This window comes from Harpia harpyja, chromosome 14 (genome assembly GCF_026419915.1).
Source record: "Harpia harpyja isolate bHarHar1 chromosome 14, bHarHar1 primary haplotype, whole genome shotgun sequence".
In the NCBI taxonomy this organism is placed as follows: domain Eukaryota; kingdom Metazoa; phylum Chordata; class Aves; order Accipitriformes; family Accipitridae; genus Harpia; species Harpia harpyja.
The window spans coordinates 39,930,900-39,941,677 of record NC_068953.1 but is presented as its reverse complement, the minus strand read 5'-3'; the positions used below and the strand labels follow the sequence as shown (position 1 = coordinate 39,941,677).

The following is a 10,778-nucleotide window of genomic DNA, read 5'->3' as shown; positions in this document are numbered from 1 at the left end:
CACAAGGAGCCTCTCACAGCTAGACTCTCTACCTAAAGGGGACAAAGCTTCTCAAGTCTCTGATTCCAGGGTTGCTTAAAGCAAAAAGCATGGTTTTGCTGTGCTGACAGTCCAAACCCAATCTGGACAGTGGGGTTGTATGTGGGGTGTGTGTTAGCACAGTATTTACAGACTCCCGCTCTGTCAATAGCAGTTCTACAAGTAGGTGGAGTTACGAAGAGGGGGATCGTGATTGTGCATGCTCAGTTCCCTAGTGAAATGCCCACCCTAACCCCATCTTGCAGTCACACTGCCTACGTCCAGCCATGAAAAGAAGGGCTTTTCTCCTTTCCACTCCATACCTGTCCCCTGGAGTTTCTTTCCAAAACACCAATGAAAGAGAGAAGTGCCATGACTGTTTTTCGTATGATTTTGTGAACAACAATTGAGAGGACTGAAAAGTTAATTCCAAAGGTCTCTATTAACTTTCACAATGAAGAATTTGGCAACTGGCCCCACAGGGCCGTGATCACCAGGTTACAGACTCATGCACAATGACTCTGAGTCTTTTTGGTGCTCTGCTGTAAGTTCAGGGAGCTCCACCCACAACTGCTGGTAAGATCGGGACAGAAGCCAGTGCTCTTCCTTGCAGAGCGCGTAGCCAACGGAGGGAGGAGGAGAACAAACCACCAGGAGTCTCCAGCTGTGCTGCACAAAGTCTTTAATGAGAAGGAGGAAATGCAGTGGCACGGAACAGAGACCGAGAAACACGTCTGCAGGGTTCAGGGAGGCACAGAGAATGGCCCATTTCCCAAGGACAAGCTCCAGGCAAAGCGCTTGCCTTTCCCCATCCCGATCTACCCGGTGGCAATGCCAGCCCACCAAGAGCAGGTCCTAACTCCGGCACACTCTCTCCGTCAGCAGGAGGTTCAGCAAAGCAGAAGAGAACGAGCCCTTTCCTGAGGAGCTCAGAGCAAAGCAGAGCCTGAGGAGACACGGCGAGGCCTGCAGTGCAGCGAGGAGCAGCAGGCACAGGTCGCTTCTGCCAGGTGGGATGAGGACACTCAGCCCACCTGCAAGCCGTGGCTACGCTCCTGCTGCTGCAGGATGCCTGTCTTCCTTGGTGCTCCAAAGGGGAAGATCTGCTGGCTTCAGCAGTTCAGACCGCAGCGGGTGGGAGGCAGACACAGCCCTGACCCCCCCAGACCAAGGGAGCCCCCAGAAGAGATGGGAACCCCCCCGGCGCTGAGGGAGCTCCCAACAGCAGCTGACAGCGAGGATCCCACGGCTGTGCTCTGAGGGAAAGAGGTGAGGATGGGGCCCGGCAGGGTTACCACCACCGGGGAGGCCTGGATGGCCACCGTCGAGTCAGCGCAGCGGGCGACACAGGGCTCACTGCAGCTGCTTGCAAGTGGGGTTGGGCCAGAGGCGCCGCAGGGCGTTGGGAGACAGGGTCTGAAGCAAGACATCTCTCGGCGAGGGAGGCAAAGCTGAAACACAGAGCAGGCAGGGAGCACGAACCTCAATATCAGCCCGTCTGTCTTTTCCTCAGCTCTCTCCATGGACACTCTTTGTTTTCAAAACACCCAGTGTGCCTACAGTTCCCACAGCCCTCATCGTGCCCTCCGAGTTGCACGGCACAGGAAGGCTGACCCACTTTTGGAATAGGCCCCAGCGCAGTGGCGTTAAAGCACCTGTGGAAAGACTGGTCATACTCCATCTCCAGAACAAACACTGCTGCTTTGAAGAAGACACTGGATGCACTTGGCCATTTCGTTAGAGATGGCCTCCTGCAGGTGCACATTCTGGTGGGCAGACCCCCCCTGCAGCTGAGCCCCATGGTTCCCCTTCTGCTTGAAAGAACCCTCCTCTTCCCTGCTCCTCCCAGCCACCTCCCCCAAAAGGCAAAGAGACTGCAGCCCTTCAACAGTTGTATGGCAGGGCAAAGCTGAGGCAGCCCAAGCCTCAGCCTCAGTAGCCACCAAGACAGCAGTTCAGCCCACAGAGAGAGATGGAGCGGACTCAGGCTTACCTTGCTCCTCGAGGAAAGGGAGGCAAGAGAGGAGGATGCAGAGCCTGGAGCAGCGCAGGCTTTTATGCTGTGTCCCAGAGCCCTGGGGGGGCCACAAACATTCCTTGCTCATGAAGCATCTCAACACCTAGTAGACACAGGGGAGACTGTGACTAAGTTTAAGCAGAACGTCAAGACTGCACAATCCCATATGGGAGAAGAGCCTCATCTCACCAGGGATGTGGCAAAGCTCAACGTCAAAGGAAGTCCTTTGTGGGCTGGAAGGAAGGCCCCTGTGGGCCGGAGTGACAGCCAGGAGGACCTAGCTTACGCTCATCAGGCTCTACCACAGCATGGTTTTGTGATCAAAGAGATGCCCGCATTCTTCTCTGAAAGAGACCCAGAGTACCTGGGAGTCATCGTGATGTGGAAGAGTTGGGAAAAACCCTGAACTCCAGGCAAACATGAGTCACCCTGCTGTGGACTTCAGTGCACACGTTGCCCCAGCCTGAGGCGTACCAGGGATACCAGAGCTTATAGTCCCAAAGCGCCGCTTTCGTCAAGGGCTTTTCCACACATTTTAGCACCATTCCTGAATCAACTGGTGCTTCTATGCAACCTCCTGCATTTGCTGTCTTCCAAGGCATTGCCTTTTGGTGGTTGCTCAAGGGCTCATGTGACTCCCAGGTGCTCTGGGAGACTGATCCGATGTCCCTTTGAAATTTGAAATGCATGGAATGGGCCACCCCATCCCTCACCCAGGAGAAAGAGCTACGATCTTTTGGCTCCCTGCCCTGAGCCTCTCCTCAAAAGCAGGCCATCCAGGCCTTTGGCCTGTGGGATGAACTTGCTGAGCAAAACAGGTCAATTTGTGTGTGGGAAGGACACAGTCACTTAAAATGTCTGCACAGCTAGCCTGAGACCTCCAAGCCAATAGGTCTTAGCAGCGCTGGAGACAAATTAATTATATTGATGTTAGACGATACGCAGTGGGAGCAAAAATTTTCAGGTGAGAGAGGCAAGGGCTTAATCACCAGAGAGGCCTCGGCAAGCTGCAATTATTAGGTGTTGAGATGCTTCATGAGCAAGGAATGTTTGTGGCCCCCCCAGGGCTCTGGGACACAGCATAAAAGCCTGCGCTGCTCCAGGCTCTGCATCCTCCTCTCTTGCCTCCCTTTCCTCGAGGAGCAAGGTAAGCCTGAGTCCGCTCCATCTCTCTCTGTGGGCTGAACTGCTGTCTTGGTGGCTACTGAGGCTGAGACTTGGGCTGCCTCAGCTTTGCCCTGCCATACAACAGTTGAAGGGCTGCAGTCTCTTTGCCTTTTGGGGGAGGTGGCTGGGAAAAGGAGGGTTCTTTCAAGCAGAAGGGGAACCATGGGGCTCAGCTGCAGGGGGGTCTGCCCACCAGAATGTGCACCTTTAGCTGATGGTCTCTAACCACATGGCCAAGTGCATCCAGTGCCATCTTGAAAGCAACGATGGAGATGAGGTATGATCAGTCTTTCCACAGGCGCTTTAACGCCACTGCGCTGGGGCCTATTCCAAAAGTGGGTCAGCCTTCCTGTGCCGTGCAACTCGGAGGGCACGATGAGGGCTGTGGGAACTGTAGGCACACTGGGTGTTTTGAAAACAAAGAGTGTCCATGGAGAGAGCTGAGGAAAAGACAGATGGGCTGATATTGAGGTTCGTGCTCCCTGCCTGCTCTGTTTTTCAGCTTTGCCTCCCTCGCTGAGAGATGTCTTGCTTCAGACCCTGTCTCCCAACGCCCTGCGGTGCCTCCGGCCCAACCCCACTTGCAAGCAGCTGCAGTGAGCCCTGTGTCACCCGCTGCGCTGACTCGACGGTGTTCATCGAAGCCTCCCCGGTGGTGGTAACCCTGCCGGGCCCCATCCTCACCTCTTTCCCTCAGAGCACAGCCGTGGGATCCTCGCTGTCAGCTGCTGTTGGGAGCTCCCTCAGCGCCGGGGGGGTTCCCATCTCTTCTGGGGGCTCCCTTGGTCTGGGGGGGTCAGGGCTGTGTCTGCCTCCCACCCGCTGCGGTCTGAACTGCTGAAGCCAGCAGATCATCCCCTTTGGAGCACCAAGGAAGACAGGCATCCTGCAGCAGCAGGAGCGTAGCCACGGCTTGCAGGTGGGCTGAGTGTCCTCATCCCACCTGGCAGAAGGGACCTGTGCCTGCTGCTCCTCGCTGCACTGCAGGCCTCGCCGTGTCTCCTCAGGCTCTGCTTTGCTCTGAGCTCCTCAGGAAAGGGCTCGTTCTCTTCTGCTTTGCTGAACCTCCTGCTGACGGAGGGAGTGTGCCGGAGTTAGGGCCTGCTCTTGGTGGGCTGGCATTGCCACCGGGTAGATCGGGATGGGGAAAGGCAAGCGCTTTGCCTGGAGCTTGTCCTTGGGAAATGGGCCATTCTCTGTGCCCCCCTGAACCCTGCAGACGTGTTTCTCGGTCTCTGTTCCGTGCCACTGCATTTCCTCCTTCTCATTAAAGACTTTGTGCAGCACACCTGGAGACTCGTGGTGGTTTGTTCTCCTCCCCCCTCAGTTCGCCAACATAGCTGCAAGGATGTCGTAAGTTAAGCCCAGCTGGCAACTAAGCACCACCGCCTGCTCGCTGTCCAAAGAATATATAATGCATGTGATGCACAATGCAATTGCTCACCACACAGAACCTGATGCTCAGCTCATTTCCGAGCTGTGATCCCTTCTCCCCCCCCGCCCCCACTGCCAGCTCCCCCAGTTATATACTGAGCATGACATCATACGGTATCGAACTTGGCTAGTTCGGGTCAGCTGTCCTGGCTGGGCCCCCTCCAGCTCCTTGTGAAAGTAAACTCTATCCCAGCCCACCCCAGGATAAAGGAAGAGGGAGAACCTGCTCTCTCCCATGACCGTGCGTCTGTCCCCATGCACGGGGCACTGCCAGTTGTGGGTGGAGCTCCCTGAACTGATCCCAGAGCCCCCAAAATAAACAAGCAAGCAAAAGACAGAAAAGCCTCAGAGAAATGGATGGCACCAGAAGCAATGGACAGGGGTGGGAATACAAGTAATGTCACACGCAGTGGTAATGAAAGACGGGAAATGGTCGCCCAGGGAATGTTGTAGAGTCTCCATCTTTGGAGGTGTCCCACATCCAAGCAGACAAGGCCCTGAATAGCCTCCTCCACTTGAGGCTGCTTTGAGCCAGGCTTGGAGTGCATGCTCTCCACCTGAGGTGTTGTGTGATTCTCTGAGCCACTGCTGGATGCCCTCATCCAGGAGCAGCCATCCAGACCAAGGGAGCAGAGAGGGGGTGGGGTCCAGTGCTCAGGAAAGCTGCAGAGGTTTGGTGGGCACAGGGCAGCAGAAGGGGCACTGGTGTCGGTCCCAGGGCTGGGAGCACAGGAAAGGAAGGAAGATGAGAGTGCATTAAACCATTGACCTGACAGCAAGGCAAGGCTGCCAATGTGTAAGCATGCTGAGGAAAGCCCTGAGGGGAGGAAAGGAAGGAAGATGAGAGTGCATTAAACCATTGACCTGACAGCAAGGCAAGGCTGCCAATGTGTAAGCATGCTGAGGAAAGCCCTGAGGGACCCAAAAGCTCAAGGTCCCACTGAGATTTGAACTCAGATCGCTGGATTCAGAGTCCAGAGTGCTCACCATTACACCATGGGACCTCCTGGACATGTGCTCTCCTTCCCCTGTGGCCACCCTCTCTGAGCCATGTGCTCTTGGCCCAGCCTGGCGGTCTCTCCATCTCCCTGGGCATCACCAAATGCAGCCTTCCTTCAGGGCCACCGCGCGACTCTCCGCTCGCAGGATCTTTCCAGGGAGCGGCAGAGCACTTTGTGCAAGCCTGGCATGCCCTCTCTTACAAGACCCAGGCTGGTAGCCTGGGAGAATCTTGTTTTCGCATACTTACACCTGCTTATGAAGTTTCCAGCTTAATCTCCTCAACATTCCAGCATATGCTATCCCCTTCTGCCCCAAAGTGGCCTCTCACTCAGTGACAATGAGGTTTTTCTCTCCCAAGGCTGCTCCAGACTCAGGTACATTTCACTGTGAGCCTGAGGGAACTTTTCCTCATGCCCTGGGACCACCACACTGCCTGCCCAAGAAGGGTCCGTGCACACAGCGGGGAAAAGCTGCACTGGTGCTATCCTCCTTGGGCCAAGGTTTGAGTCTGTGTGGTGAGAGCAGGGCCCTTCCTCCCAGCAGTCAGACAGGAGGAAACACAGGCGGGGACACTCTGCTGGACCTCAGACTTAGCCCAGGACACTGAGGACACAACTGCCTGGTACTTTTGGACTGCCCAAAGCACTGGGCTGGCAGCCGGTACTTCTGAACCCGCAGGACAGACCAGGCTGCCGTGCCCAAGCCTAAGATATCAAATGGCAGGTTACATTCAGAGAGGGCGTGAGAAACACCTAGTCACGGGAGAAGGGTTAAATTTCCACAGAGTCACAAATCTGAAAGCATGTGCCAGAGAAGCAGCATTGCTGAGGACTGTCCTCATCCATCCCTGGGATCCGCAGGACCGAGCAGGGTGGGAGGAGTGTCTGGGAGCAGCAAGAGCAGGGCCCAATCTCTGAAGGTCTTGCAAAGAGGTGGAGGGACCCCGCACTCCAAGGGCTGGAGCATGGGGAAAGGGACAGCCCTTTCCCATGCAGATGCTGTGCCGCTGCAGGAGGAGAAATGTCCCTTCTGGGGCTGAGACAGCATTTCTCCAAGCAATGGAGGGTCTTTCTGGGGCTCTGCTAGTCTCACCCAGCACTCGGGGAGAAAGGATTCTGGGCCAGTGGGTTGTGTGGGCCAGTGCCCACAAGGCAGCTTCCTTGCTCGGGGCATTTTGTCCTTGGTTTCCTTCCTGGCAGCACTGCCTGCTGGGGCTGCCGTGGTCCCCAGACTGTTTGCTTCCCCAAGGTCACGGCAAATGTTCCATCCACTGTAGCCTCCGATGCTGCTCCTCCCTGCGGGACACTGCGGGGAGGACACTTTGTGCCCCCCTTACAGGCTTCAATGGGCGGCCAGAGATCTCCCAGAGCTCCCCAGCCCCTGGGAGCTGCAGCTCAGGCCAGGCAGGCTCACGCAGGAGGCCACGCCACTCCTGGGTCCTGCACTCCCCAGGTCTTTCTGGCCGAGGGCAGGCCTTGGCAAGCCAGAGAGCCACCTTCATACAGCAGAAGCCCCCTCACCTTCTCTTCTCCAGGCTGAACAATCCCAGCTCCTTCAGCATCTCCCTCAATCCCGACACGCTCCGGCATGCTCTGATACCACCCTGTGCGTGTCCCCTCTTCCTCTTCCTCTTCCTCTTCCTCTTCCTCTTCCTGTGTGGACAGGAGGACCTCTTCTGTGGCTCATACTTCCTGACTGCGGTCCTTCTGAAAAATGCCACCAGTGCTCGTGCAACCTGTGGTGGGATTGCGTGAGGATGCCTCTGTCCTGTCAGCAGTGTTGGAGAGAGCCTGCCATGCCCCTGTTGGCCTCTTACTGGTGGGCCTTTACTCCCACCTGTCCCTCTTCCCACTGGTGCTGTCCATCTTTGCTGGTGAGGAACTGCCAGTTCGGGGAAACTTTCTGGGTTGAAATCCTGCTGGTCAATGCCTAGTGCTGGATTGGCACCTACACAATGTGCCACTGGGCCTGAAAGAGGGAAGGATGCATTGCAGGGGCTCTCCAGCTTTGGGAGCAGAGGGCAGAGGAGCTCCCTGATGACTAAGGAGAGGGAAAAGTTGCCCCATCTCCAAAACGGGGGAAGAAGGACTATCTGGGGAACCAAGGAAAGGTGATGATAAACTGGAGCAAGTTCAGCGGAGGATCCCTAGCATAGTCAGGGGCTGGGGGGGCCTTGTAAGGAAAGGCAGAGGACCCAAGGCTTGCTCAGCTGGGTGAAGAAAATGCTTAGCGGGGATCTAATAGGAGCCTCCTGGTGCCTACCAGGAGGCTCCTGCGATGGCTGGAGGATGAGCGCCATGGTCAGAAATTGAGCAGGCAGTTTGTGACTGGCTACACAATCAAAAATGATCACCCAGAGGGTGCCTAAGCATGGGAACAGGGGTCCAGAGAGGCTGTAAAACATCTGTCCTCAAGGTATTTTATGACCCGAAAGGACAAAGCACTGATCAGCTGGTGGGAGCCTGCCTGAAGCAGGAGGATGCACTCTCTGAGTCCCTGAAATGCCTTCCAACCAGAAGGGTTGTTGGAGGGGAAAGCGGAAGCAGGGAAAGAGGGTTTTGTGGGTGAATGTTTGAAGAATGTCCAAAGCTCCACATTGCAGGGGAGGGGAGAGGCATGCAGAATGTGACTTTTGTAGGGGAGAGTGGAAAAGTGGAATTCCCCAGGGGCTCTCCTCCCTCCATGATTCTGTTCTAGGCCTACCCAGCTGCTACTGGTGGGGCAGCATGGGTACGCCCATTTCTCCTTCTACAGGAGCTGGGACTGCAGCAAGACCTGGTCAGCAGGCTGAGCAGAGCCCCCAGAGGGGCAAGAAGCCTCCACTGAAGAGAGAGAAGCATGAAGGGGGGCAGCCAGAGAGAAGAGCCTGTCAGGAGTGGGACTCGAAGCCATGCCTCCCAGGGAGGCTGCAACCTGAACGCAACGCCTTAGACCACTCGGCCATCCTGACCCGCTGCTGCTGCTGCTGGTCCGCCCCCTGCAGCTGCCAGAGCCAGCCCACCTCAGCCAGCCTCCTCCTGGCACTGCTGCAGGGGGAGCTGTATCCCGGGAGCACCCTTGCCCTGCTCCCACCAAGGGCTGCAAACTGGCGACCGCAGCTCCTACACGCGCTTCATACCACATGGAACCGGAGTACCCAGCACAGGGGCAGCACACTTCCCACACATCTCCCAAAGCCCAAGGCAATCCTTCACGGGAGCAACCAAAGGAACCGTCAGTGAATTACGGCTCTACGCACGCCAATGTCCTGTCAAGGGCTCCAGGCACACGTCTACCTTTCCCGTGACTTCCTCCATTCCCTCCAGAGCCTCAGGAGATGGCAAGCCAAGCACTTGGCCTGCAGCGCTACCAAGCACTTGGCCTGCAGCGCTGCCTCATGGACGGTTCCTGGGGCAACCAGGGTGCTTCCTTCTTCCCTGCTCGGGGCTGGGAAGGCTCGGCAAGGAGGGCTGTGCCACACCAACCCCTGGGGGAATGCTGTGTCGGTCTCAAGGAGTCAGTGTGTGGGAAAGGGTCTGGAGAGTCAAGGCAAAAGGACAGGAGATGCGCCAAGTGCCGAGCAATGACTGGGCTCCCGTTCCTGCGGGGAAGAGGCTGACTTACTGCCCGTGACGTAGAGGAAGGAGGGCACAGCTCTCTGGGACTTGTTGCTTCATGGAAGGAGGTAGACTGTAAGGCATCTCAGGCGGTCACTAGTCCAAATGCCTGCCTAAAGCAGGGCTAGCCCCAAAGCTAGAGCAGGTGGCACAGTGCCTGAGCCCCACTGAAACCTGAGTGTGATACCCAGGCATGGAAAATCCCAAACAAAGTTCTCTGGGCACCTGCTGCCATGCTTCAGCGCTGCCTGAGAATCTCAGAATGGTGCAAAGCAGCCCCCGCAGTCTGCTTTTGCAAGGCTGACCTTGCTAAAAGCCCAGCCCGTGTCTGCTGGGCTCGGAGGTGCCCAGAGGCCTGTCCATGAAGCAAGGCTGCAGGGGGAGTCAAGGGGAGTGGCGCGACCGCCCTATGCGAGGTGACCTTCCTGAGGGGGGGAAGCTGCGCTGTTTGGGAACAGGACAGGCAAGGCACTGTGGAGCCAGGCTGAGTAAAAGCTTGCCTGCGTTGGCCAAGAATCGAACCCGGGTCAACTGCTTGGAAGGCAGCTATGCTCACCACTATACCACCAACGCTCCTGGGCCACTCCTGCCTCCCGCTCCTCCAGCCCAGAGCCTGGCCTCCCTCCTGCTCCTCCACGTCCCAGTCTTGCCTGCCTCCTGCTCTGCCAGGTCACAAACTGCCCTCTTGCCTGCTCCTCCGCTTCACAGACTATCCCGCCTCCTCCTTCCAGACCCCTACACACATACACATGACCTCAAGCTGCTGGCACATGGGTGTGCTTCTCTGCGTGTGAGCTCTTGGCTACGGAAACTCCAGCTGCTGGGTGCTGCTAATGGTGACGCTCCCCATCTGCGTTCATACGTGGGCCAGCTGCGCACGTACTATGCAGGTGCGTGTGCGTTTGCGTGTACGTACCTGTGGTGGTTTAAGCACAGACAAACGCCCACCCAGCTGCTCACTACTTTCCCCACCCGCAGGGCGATGCGGAGCACTGAAAACACACTGAGAAATCTCTTGGCTCAAGATAAACACACGGACATGGCTTAGCAAAAACTCTTGTGGGAAAATCAGGCTTGACTTGGGCAAAATTAATTCTTTGCCAATTAAAACAGATGCAAGTAGTGAGAAACAAAAAGACAAACTTAAACACCGCCTTTCCTCTCCCCTGTGCCAGGACAACTGCAGTGCTTCACACCAGACTCCTTTACCTGTCCAAGCAGGATGTGTCTTCCCTCTGCTCTTTCCCACTCTTTTTGCTCCTTCCAGCTCTCTCTGCCTGGCCTCTTTTGCCCTTTCTGGAATATGTTTTCACAGGGGGGCCACCAATGTAGACGACAGCTCAGCTGTCTTGTGCGGTGGGTCCACTGTGGAGCTGGAACTGACTGTGTCTGACACAGGGCAGCCCCTTATCTCTTCCCACAGAGGCCATTCTGCAGCACCCCCTGACCCCTCCACTACCAAAACCTTGCCATGTGTAGCCAATACAGTGCCCATGGGGAATACCAGAGGGCATAACGCTGAGGTAGCGCGGTCGGAGTCTGCC

The 10,778-nt window shown here is 56.5% G+C and overlaps 2 non-coding genes across 2 annotated transcripts; both read right to left on the bottom strand.

Moving 5' to 3' along the window:
* Nucleotides 1–5,568: 5,568 nt before the first annotated feature.
* On the bottom strand, nucleotides 5,569–5,640 carry TRNAQ-CUG (transfer RNA glutamine (anticodon CUG)). Its single transcript has one exon. It is a non-coding gene; the product is annotated as a tRNA-Gln (tRNA).
* Nucleotides 5,641–9,735: 4,095 nt separating this feature from the next.
* On the bottom strand, nucleotides 9,736–9,807 carry TRNAG-UCC (transfer RNA glycine (anticodon UCC)). The gene has a single exon. It is a non-coding gene; the product is annotated as a tRNA-Gly (tRNA).
* Between the last annotated feature and the right edge of the window lie 971 nt (nucleotides 9,808–10,778).